Source organism: Ascaphus truei, chromosome 2, assembly GCF_040206685.1.
Source record: "Ascaphus truei isolate aAscTru1 chromosome 2, aAscTru1.hap1, whole genome shotgun sequence".
NCBI classification, from domain to species: domain Eukaryota; kingdom Metazoa; phylum Chordata; class Amphibia; order Anura; family Ascaphidae; genus Ascaphus; species Ascaphus truei.
The window spans coordinates 481,366,539-481,378,544 of NC_134484.1; positions in this window are offsets into that span (position 1 = coordinate 481,366,539).

A 12,006-nucleotide genomic window follows, 5' to 3' on the forward strand; every position below is an offset into this window, starting at 1 on the left:
TGTGTAGTGCCGTCTGGCGGTATACTCTGTGCCCGTGTGTGTAGTGACGTCTGGCGGTATACTCTGTGCCCGTGTGTGTGTGTGTGTAGTGACGTCTGGCGGTATACTCTGTGCCCGTGTGTGTGTAGTGACGTCTGGCGGTATACTCTGTGCCCATGTGTGTAGTGACGTCTGGCGGTATACTCTGTGCCCGTGTGTGTAGTGACGTCTGGCTGTATACTCTGTGCCCGTGTGTAGTGACGTCTGGCGGTATACTCTGTGCCCTTGTGTGTGTGTGTGTAGTGACGTCTGGCGGTATACTCTGTGCCCGTGTGTGTAGTGATGTCTGGCGGTATACTCTGTGCCCGTGTGTGTAGTGACGTCTGGCGGTATACTCTGTGCCCTTGTGTGTGTGTGTGTGTGTGTAGTGACGTCTAGCGGTATACTCTGTGCCCGTGTGTGTAGTGATGTCTGGCGGTATACTCTGTGCCCGTGTGTGTAGTGACGTCTGGCGGTATACTCTGTGCCCGTGTGTGTGTGTGTGTAGTGACGTCTGGCGGTATACTCTTTGCCCGTGTGTGTAGTGACGCCTGGCGGTATACTCTGTGCCGGTGTGTGTGCAGTGATGCCTGGCGGTATACTCTGTGCTTGTGTGTGTGTGTGTGTAGTTACGCCTGGCGGTATACTCTGTGCCCGTGTGTGTAGTGACGTCTGGCGGTATACTCTGTGCCTGTGTGTGTGTAGTGACGTCTGGCGGTATACTCTGTGCCTGTGTGTGTGTGTGTGTAGTGCCGTCTGGCGGTATACTCTGTGCCCGTGTGTGTAGTGACGTCTGGCGGTATACTCTGTGCCCGTGTGTGTGTGTGTAGTGACGTCTGGCGGTATACTCTGTGCCCGTGTGTGTGTAGTGACGTCTGGCGGTATACTCTGTGCCCATGTGTGTAGTGACGTCTGGCGGTATACTCTGTGCCCGTGTGTGTAGTGACGTCTGGCTGTATACTCTGTGCCCGTGGTTGTAGTGACATCTGGCGGTATACTCTGTGCCCGTGTGTAGTGACGTCTGGCGGTATACTCTGTGCCCTTGTGTGTGTGTGTGTAGTGACGTCTGGCGGTATACTCTGTGCCCGTGTGTGTAGTGATGTCTGGCGGTATACTCTGTGCCCGTGTGTGTAGTGACGTCTGGCGGTATACTCTGTGCCCTTGTGTGTGTGTGTGTGTGTAGTGACGTCTAGCGGTATACTCTGTGCCCGTGTGTGTAGTGATGTCTGGCGGTATACTCTGTGCCCGTGTGTGTAGTGACGTCTGGCGGTATACTCTGTGCCCGTGTGTGTGTGTGTGTGTGTGTGTGTGTGTAGTGACGTCTGGCGGTATACTCTTTGCCCGTGTGTGTAGTGACGCCTGGCGGTATACTCTGTGCCGGTGTGTGTGTAGTGATGCCTGGCGGTATACTCTGTGCTTGTGTGTGTGTGTGTGTAGTTACGCCTGGCGGTATACTCTGTGCCCGTGTGTGTAGTGACGTCTGGCGGTATACTCTGTGCCTGTGTGTGTGTAGTGACGTCTGGCGGTATACTCTGTGCCTGTGTGTGTGTGTGTGTAGTGACGTCTGGCGGTTTACTCTGTGTATGTGTGTAGTGACGTCTGGCGGTATACTCTTTGCCCGTGTGTGTAGTGACGTCTGGCGGTATACTCTGTGCCCGTGTGTGTAGTGACGTCTGGCGGTATACTCTGTGCCGGTGTGTGTGTAGTGATGCCTGGCGGTATACTCTGTGCTTGTGTGTGTGTGTAGTTACGCCTGGCGGTATACTCTGTGCCCGTGTGTGTAGTGACGTCTGGCGGTATACTCTGTGCCCGTGTGTGTGTAGTGACGTCTGGCGGTATACTCTGTGCCTGTGTGTGTATGTGTAGTGACGTCTGGCGGTATACTCTGTGTATGTGTGTAGTGACGTCTGGCGGTATACTCTTTGCCCGTGTGTGTAGTGACGTCTGGCGGTATACTCTGTGCCCGTGTGTGTGTGGTGACGTCTGGGGGTATACTCTGTGCTGTGTGTGTGTAGTGACGTCTGGCGGTATACTCTGTGCCGTGTGTGTGTGTGTGTGTGTGTGTGTGTGTGTAGTGACGTCTGGCGGTATACTCTGTGCCGTGTGTGTGTGTGTAGTGACGTCTGGCGGTATACTCTGTGCCCGTGTGCGTAGTGACGTCTGGTGGTATACTCTGTGCCCGTGTGTGTGTGTAGGGACGTCTGGCGGTATACTCTGTGCCCTCTCCCCCCCCCCCCCCCCCTGGCTAGCTGTGATCTTTCTTTCTGTGCTCACACCTCATTGCTGTATCTGTAGCCTCAGGAGACAGGGAGGTCTGAGTATCAGTGTAAAAGTGGTGCAATTCTGGGGCAATCACTGCACCAGATGTATCAAAGAAAACCTCCTATTGCTAATGTGGGATATTTTTGCTTTGATACATATGGTGCAGAATAATTGCCCCTAAATGTCACCCCCTTTTGCCTTGATACCTATGTCCCCCTGTGTGTGTGTCTCTTCAAACTCCCTACATTCATGTCCGGCTGTAGAAATAAGAGATAAAACAATTACAGGATCCTTGTGTAGCCCAGTCTCCTGGGAATACCTATTCTCTGGCCTCATAACAATGTAAGTGATGCCTGGGTTCCCCTGGTCCCCGTCTGTCCCCTACCTCTGGCTCCAGCTGCGTCTGTCAGCGAAGGTGTGGGGACCGTAGGGCGCTGCCATCTTGGATGCGATTGCGCATCCGTGAGAGGCCGAGCATGCGCAGGGTACGGGCGCAAATAGCGGCCAATAGGGAAAGGCTGCACGCAGGGACTACATGTCCCATGAACTTCTGGGATAGGAACACATGGTGCCCAACAGCCAATAGGGCTGCGGCTTCTCCCCTGCTGGACTACTGATACATTTTGCGCGCTGGGACCGCGAGTCAGTCGGAGCTGGGACACCAATAGAGTTGGGTGAGAGAGTGCAGGTGTCAGTGGCACCTCCACTAGGCCAGAGACCCATTAGGCCCCAGCTAGGCCACGACTCACCCCTTGAGCTTGTAGTTGCTGCAGGGACAGGCCCAGTAGATAGGGACACTGCCCCTGTAGCACTAGCAATAGGGACAAAGGCAAGAGTGGCTGCATCCGGACTTCAGGTGCTCTGGGACCAGACACCTGCTACCGAGAGACTCCCTTTATGGGGCACCGATGAGTGCAGGTTGGCACAATTCAGTACCAAACTGACAGCACCACGGAGACCACTGTTGGTGGATAGGATCACTGAGGTAAAATGCACCTCACTGTGCGTTCACTGTGATATAAGAACAGTGACATTAATGAGCAGATAAAATGAGAAACCAAAACAGAAGAAATATCATTTAAAAAATTAAATAAAAAAGATACAATTAATCTTTATGATATATATTTTTTAATATACTTGTACCCTATTTGTTCTAATAGAGCAATATTTGTCCTGATGTCTATATATTAACATATACTTTATATATACTCTAAATTTGGACAGTATGGTGTCAGTACTGCTACTTGTTCAGCATTCAGACCCCGATGAGAAGCGGAATGACTTTAGTCCCTCGCTCACGTCTCAGTACGTACAGTGTTTAGGATGACTCCCAGGGGCGATACATGTCCTTCCCCCTGGCACCTCTTTTCACCCAGTGCAACGCCTTAGTTGTTCCTAATTAACTTAATGCAAACACAGTTATTGCCTATATAGAGAAAAACCTGAGCGGTGTACTCGCTCAGCGCTGGATCCATATAGTGTATAAATTCAGAATTGATGCATAATCCATGGCACAGGATATAAGGCTGTTAGTACTCTATGCAAATCAAAACTAACTCTTAGTTGATATAAACTCTCTTGGCTGTTTCATATTTCCAACTTTGATATCTACTGTTATTGCTTAGGCTGAAGCCACGCACCCGAGCTAAGATTGTCCAGATCCTTCAGAGAGGACATTATCTATACTATAATTCTAAGGTGTATTCCGTTTTCCGTTTATTTGTATGTCAGAAGCATCGAAATCTCACAAACGGCACCACGTAGGACCACGAAACTTTCACTGTACATTCTGCTGCGGATTTGTAGGTCAACGTAACTATTTTGAGCTTCCAATGTCACTCACCTCCCAAGTTATGGACAGTCTAAATTTCACTCGGCTGGACAGCAGTAAAAGCAGGGGGCGGGGGCGTGGCTACTAAGGGACGGGTGTCCTTGCCTGGATGGAGCTGTCCCAGGGGTTCCACCTGGCTGCCTGCACTCACTGCTGCCCCTGGCTCTCCCCCCTCCGCTCTCCTCCTCCTTCCCTCCCCTCTCCTAGGAGCCGCTGCAGACCTCGCTACCTCCAAGCCTCCTGCTGCCTGAGGTCTGGGAGCTACGAGGGGGGGGGTGAGGGGGATCCGTGGTGTCGGCAGTACAGGCTGCTGATGATTATTCTGTAATCTTTGCATGTGAGGGAGGGGAGGGGGGAGAGGCTGCTTCTGCTTTTTCTGCTCCTTCTGTAAACATGTGTGTGTTTGACAGTGTGACAATGTGTGTGTCAGTGTGACTGCCAGTGTGACTGTGTCAGTGTGTGTGTGACTGTGACTGTGGGTGACTGTGCATGTGTGTGTGAAACCTGACATGTGTGCCGTGTGTCGTGTGTGTGTGTAACATGACGTGTGTGTAACGTGACGTGTGTGCGTGTGTGTGAGACAGTGTCAGTGTGACTGTGTGTGTGTGACGTGACAAAATATATACACATTCTTTATTCAAAAGTATGAGTTGGTTATTATTTATTACCCCTACTGCTTTTCACGTCTATTTTGTGATTTACCCCTGTCGAAAATGTGTAATCCAGATAGGGGTTCCCCGAAATTTTACGAAATACTTAAAGGGTTCCTCCAAACAAAAAAGGTTGGGAATCACTGGTGTGATGTGAGATGTGAGGGGGAGATGTGCCAGCGGGGGGGCGGGGGGGGGGGAAGAGGGGGAGATGTGCCGGCAGCGAGGGGACATGCCACAGCAGCGCGGGGAGATGTGCCGCCAGCGGGGTGGGGGGGACGGGACACAGACAGGCAGACGAACATATACACACAGACAGACACACACACAGAGACAAATCTCACCCGCACTACATCCAGCAGTGGGAGAGGGTGGGGAGATGTGCCGGCAGCAGGGGGGAAGGGGAGGGGGTGGGCCGGGACACGTATTCAATATTACATTCCCCGTGCGAAGCCGGGCAAAAAAGCTAGTTTAATTATAAAAATATTTTACCAGGAAGTAATACATTGAGAGTTACCTCTCGTTTTCAAGTATGTCCTGGGCATAGAGTTAAGATGACAAATAATACATGGCTAAAAATACAGTTACATAAGTGAGCAGGGTATACATTATATACAAGACATTGCATGCACAGTTAAAGATAATATATATTATAGGTATAGCCCGGGTAGGTTTGGGGGCTATTATTCTGTTCTCCTCCTGTGCAATAATCCCTGGTAAGGGCAGGTTGCCAGGAGTTAAAATGGGTTTGCTCCACACAAATGTAATTTGGTTGGTCAGAGAAGGTAGTGCTCAGGCCTTGTGTCAGTCAAGGGCACAGGGGTGGGGCTAATGGATCTGTACTAAATGAATTATCCCTTTCTGTTTAGTGTTGTTCCTCTCCAGCTTTGAGAGAGGATGGTTGGATCTCAGTAAGCTGCCAGGGCTCTGGTAAGCTGAAGGCCCTCCCTTAGGGGAGAGGGGAGAGATATTCTCTTGCTCCACAAAGGAGTAAGGGAAGAGAAAGGGACAGCTCCTATATCTGACGGGGAGTGTGTCTAGGAACATCCTGGTGGTGAACATCTTTGAGAGTGCTGTGTGCTGTAACAAAGACTGCTGCTAACAAGGACAATAAAGAACCATTCTGCTTTTATCTCCTGCCTCAGAGTGGAGTATATTGGGAGGAGAGGGAGACAACTCTTTTGCAGGTACTCCACCCCGCACAGCTGGGGGCTGCACAAGATGGAGGTGCTGCACCATTGAGAAAGATTTGGGCACAGTCCCAGAAGCCTGTCCTGTTATCCCCCATGACATCGCAGGAGACCCAGGCCCTCCTGTTACCAGAAGGTATGCACCACCAAAATCCCTGTAACCCGAGAGAGAGTTCCTGAGGAGGCCCGATATGAGATTTGGTGGGGGAAGAGCTGTTACAGATGGAGGCACTGCTGAGATTAATCAGGACCGGCTTTCAGAAAAGCAAAACGAAGATTAGGATGTGTACTTCCAGTGCAAGTGTTGCAGAAAGAGAGAAGCTAGGTGTAGTCAGGATGTCCCTGAACCTCGCAAAGCACAACCTAGACTGATCTACAGAGGTGACAAGAGTTGACAGCTGAGCTATTGCTGTTCTAGTTTCCTGAGGCGGTGGTCTTAGATGCCTGGAGGAAGTAAACTGGGTGGAAGGAAAAACCTGGGCACTGCGGATTTCTGCTCAGAAAATTTATTGTGAGCAAATGATGACTCCGCTGCTTTATGCAGCTCCATGTTGATACTAAAGATATAGAAACAAAGGATTAGTTACTTAATTCACATCCACAGTTTGGTATGAAAAACATAATCTATCTAAACATTTTTTTAAGGTATCACAATAAGGATCCCTCCACTCTTAGATTTAGGGGGATTAAGATTGTCCCTAAAGGTAGGAGAGGAGGTGATAGAATTAAAGATCTGTCTGTTCAAGAGACTTGTTGGATTTAGCAATTACAGTCCCTTTCTCCTATGGGGTTAAATGAAGATGTTTATATTTGGTCTTTGTACTAAATTCTTTGGTTTTCCTTCATGCCTCATGCTAACAACTGTTGATGTGAATTATGTAACCAATCCCTTGTTTCTATATCTTTTTAGTATCAACATGGAGCTGAATTATTGCCAATTGTCAGATATTTAGATTTTTTATTTATTTTTATGCATTAAAATGTATTTTATTTGTTTATATAATTCTGTATTATGCATGTAATGCTGTTGATCATTAGACCAATTATGTCTACAGCTGAATGCCAATGCGGTGTGCCTACTGGCTATTGGTTGTTTTATTATTAACAATTAACCAATCGCAGATCTCTAGAAGGTATTTAATGTGACCATTTGCTCATTATTTTTATTCCCTGATGAAGTGGCCTTTATAGTTGCTACGAAACGCGTTGGAATTGTACTTTTATTGATCTGATTGTACCCGCAGTATTCCATCACTTTCTTGGCTAAGTGATAGCTCGATTTCGGCACCTTCCTGGCTGACGCCTATCCAGTGACGTCATCTTCGTTCGTCGGCGTGTGTCGGCGTTCAGTGTGCTGGCGTGAGAGGCAGAGCAGACGCCGACTGGTGAGACTTTCCCCACACTAGCTACTCCTCAACGGAGCTTGGGACTTATTCACTTTGACGACGTGGATGCTACGAAGGGAACCTCCGCTTCCAAAATCACAGCAGACGAGAGCACGGCGTGACATGAGCATAGGCTCCTGAGATCGGGTGATCCGCTGCAGCCTCCTCCTGTGTCCTGATGCCTGAGTGGTAACAACTGTCATAGTCACAGTTACATGCCTGTTATTCCTTTTTCTGATGTACGCAGAACCTTGAATTATTTTTAAAGTATAAATTGTTCATTCTTACTTCACCATGAGTGTTGTGCGCTGTTTTGTGTTTTGTTCTGTAGATATCACGTCTCCTCAACCATCCACAGGTCGCGGCATAGCCCGGCTTAGAGACTGTGTGAAGGACTGTGTTACTGCCCTGACACCTGTCCCTAGGGCCCTGGCCCCTGCCCCGTCACGTTCCAGTTCAACGGGTCCTATTGGGGTTAAGATGGACAAGGTGCATCATTTATCCACGGACTGGAGGGATTGGGTGACCAGTGATTAAGGGTCTGATGGGGAGATACCTTGGAGTAGTAGGATTCCTGTGGACAATCCTGCTGTGTTTAGGCCTACTCGTAGGGGTAAATCAAGGGGAACCGTATCTTCTGTGGGGGAGGGTTCCATAAGAGCAAAGTCACCTGTGATGCATTCATTTGTGTGTAAGAATGTTACCCGACGAAGAGGTAACTGTTCACTGTCAAGTGGTAGTACCTCTGGCATATTTTCCAGGAGGGATACAGAAGGGTCAGTATCCTCGTCTGGGTTAGAGCAGGGGGGCGCAAACGTTTTTCCCTGCGCCCCCCTGACGGCTGTCCCCTCGCTCCCGCGCCCCCTCCAACCCCAACTTACCCGCGCTCCGGCGTAATGACGTCACGTTGCCATAGCAACGTGACGTCACATGACCTCGCAGCGTCATTTTGACGCCGCGTTGCCATGGCGCCGCAGGGAGGAAGCCGCCGGAGCCACGGTAAGTTAGTTTTACAGAGGCCCTGCAGCTCCCCCGGCACTTAATTTAAGTGCCTTCGGGAAGCGCGCGGGGCCTCTGTAAACCCCGCGCCCCCCGTCGGCAGTGTCGCGCCCCCCCTGGGGGTCGCGCCCCACGGTTTGCGCACCGCTGGGTTAGAGGACCATAGCACCAAATGGTGAGCTCCTATGTTTAAGGGCTATTCGGATTATGTGGACCATACTAGGTTCATCATATTACAGGATGATTTAGTAGACCATTGGTGGGGTAAGGGCACCTATTCAGAGAAGGAGGTTGCTGATGAGTTGGCGAGGAGGTTAAGAGGAATTAAACAGAGCATAATAATTCCCCAAGGTCCATCCATCCTCTATGATGAGATTGCCCCTGAAGAGCCATTGTCTTGGGTCTTACCAGGTACAGCTGGAGACCGCAAGTTGATAAAGTTAAGCAGAGCTGATAGAGCTATAGTGGCCCGCTATAGACAGTCACATGGGTTTACCTATCCCTACGCGCCTGGGCCTATAATGCTCGAGATAGAGGAGCAGCGTGAATCTTGGCTCCGAGAAGCTGTACAAGAGTACTTAATGTCCAAATGCAGTAACTCTGTGTACCATTCTGAGGCAAAAGTTTGTAACCTCATGAAAGTTTGGAGGTTGGGGAGAGGGATTTATATGCACAAAGTTGTATATCGCCCTGAGACTGGACCTCTGCAATCTTTTTACATTACGGTTGTGGATCACAATGGGAGGGAGGTGCGTAAACCAGATCCCCGGTACTACTATTAGTTATGGGTCCTCCACGTTGGGAGTTCCCCTGTTATTTCACCATCCTGGGTGTGTGGGTGTTCAGCCACGAGTACACTGTAATGATTCATCAACTGTCATTTTTGTGTTTGTACAGGTTGTTCATCTGCAGGATGGTCCAGCAAATTTGATCCAAGTGGGGACCATTGGATTCCACCAGAGGGAGAGTATAGCCCTAGTAAGTTTGGGGCTATTATTCTTTCCTCCTGTACAATAATCCCTGGTAAGGGCAGGTTTGCCAGGAGTTAAAATGGGTTTGCCCCACACAAATGTAATTTGGTTGGTCAGAGAAGGTAGTGCTCAGGCCTTTTGTCAGTCAAGGGCACAGGGGTGGGGCTACTGGATCTGTACTAAATGAATTATCCCTTTCTGTTTAGTGTTGTTCCTCTCCAGCTTTGAGAGAGGATGGTTGAATCTCAGTAAACTGCCAGGGCTCTGGTAAGCTGAAGGCCCCCCCTTAGCGGAGAGGGTAGAGATGTTCTCTTGCTCCACAAAGAAGTAAGGGAAGAGAAAGGGACAGCTCCTATATCTGACGGGGAGTGTGTCTAGGAACATCCTGGTGGTGAACATCTTTGAGAGTGCTGTGCGCTGTAACAAAGACTGCTGCTAACAAGGACAATAAAGAACCATTCTTCTTTTATCTCCTACCTGAGAGTGGAGTATATTGGGAGGAGAGGGAGACAACTATTTTGCAGGTACTCCACCCCGCACAGCTGAGGGCTGCACAAGATGGAGGCGCTGCACCATTGAGAAAGATTTGGGCACATCCCCAGAAGCCTGTCCTGTTATCCCCATGACATCACGGGAGACCCAGGCCCTCCTGTTACCAGAAGGTATGCACCACCAAAATCCCTGTAACCGGAGAGTGTTCCCTGAGGATGCCCGATATGAGATTTGGTGGGGGAAGAGTCGTTACATAGGCGTATGTAACAGTTACTGACCAGATTAAAATGTGAGACAGCCTTAGTTTTGAAAGAACTTAAACTGGTGGTGGCTGTGAGAGTGTCCGGTAGATTGTTCCAGTTTTGGGGTGCACGGTAAGAGAAGGAGTAGCGGCCGGATACTTTGTTGAGCCTTGGGACCATGAATAGTCTTTTGGAGTCAGAACTCAGGTGATAAGTGCTGCATGTGGTAGGGGTGAGGAGCTTGTTCAGATAGACGGGTAGCTTGCCCAGAAAGTATTTGAAGGCAAGACAGGAAAGGTAAACTTTGCGTCTAGACTCAACTGATGACCAATCTAGTTCTTTGAGCATTTCGCAGTAATGTGTGTTTGTAATGAATCGGAGATCACGTCCCCTGCAGCGTGTTCCCTCCTTACCTGCAGCTGCTACATCCTCCACCTTGGTTTCTGACCATGCGCGCGTCCCCGCTCTGTTTACAGAGCGCGCACCCGCAGCCCTTCTAGTCATACCACAGAGCTTTGCTCCGCCCCCTGGCCGCGCCTCTATCGCGCGCAGCGAACTCACGTGTTGTTGCGCACCGCTCCCCAGCTGCGTGGCAAGTATACTAATCACCACTTGTCTCCTGCAGCTTATCCCTGGCCCCGCAGGGCCCTCGCCTCCGTTCCGCCTCCTGCTTCATTGGATCCTGCTTCCTACTTATACCCTGCTCTCACTTTTTATCATTGCTGAGCATAACCTGTTGTAGCCTTGTGTTCCTGCGTTTGCTGTGCCTTGTCTTGTACCTTGTTGCTCTCTCCCCAGTTGCTTCTACGTGTAACGACCCAGCTTGACTATTGGACCCTCTCTGGATAACGACCCCGGCTTGTCTCTGACTACCCGTACCTCTCATCCCTCTCATCCCTGACCACGACTTTTGGATATTCTACCACTTTCCCGGCTCCAACCCCAGACCACAGCTCAACGGACATCGAACATTTTACTGGCTCCGCCCCAAGACCCCTGCAAGTATCAGGACTAACCCATTCTCTCCAATCGAGGCCCGGCTACACTGACTATCCACCCTCCAGACGTGCCTCCGCTGCTCTGGGTACGCAGTTTCATACTTCCCCCCCCCCCCTCAGTACCGGGGTCCCACCTTGTTCGTGGGAAGCAGGGGGTCCCCGAGGCTGAAATCAATGCGGTTCAGCTCAGGAGACCCCTTTCTCACGCACACTATTACTAAACATTACATTAATGCAGCTTCATTACCATAGCAGATAGCCGCTATGGTAATGAATTAGTTTATTGATATGTGTGTTTTGGTACTAGTGTTTTGTAGCAGAGGGTCCCCGGAGCAGAACCGCGTTGGTTTGAGTTCTGGGGCCCCCTGCTTCCCGAGATACAGGCCCTGTTATGGGGTGCCGGTATCCCACTGCTTTGAGATGTCCCGATCATGTGACAGTCGGATGTAAACAAAGCAGAAGAATACCGGCACCCCATAACGGGGCATGTATCTCGGGAAGCAGGGGGTTCCCGGACCTCAAACCAACAAAGTCCTGCTCCGGAGACCCCCTGCACATCTACACTATGAATAACATTTTTATTGTAAAATATTTTTATTCCCGGTGAGATTATCGCAGAGAGTGGCGGATCTCTCTGCTGCAGACAGATCTCGCCGGGTGAGCCCTTCTTGGAGGGCAGGTCATCTCGGCGCCGGCAACTCGCCATGTTTCTAATGTTGCTCTCGCTGGTATCCGGGCCTTTCTGCATACCGTGAGAGCAACTCGGCAAAAACATGGCGAGTTCAAAACCCTGCCGATAATTTCTATCAGACTTTACTGCATAGGCCCCAAAGGCTTCTACGCTGTACTGCTGCGACACACTTTATTCGAGCAAATACCCAGTATGTACCTGGCAGATACCTGGAATGCGCCGCTCCTCACCTCTGACAAGCCCCGTTGCGTTTGCCTTCCCAGCCATGGTTCATGCC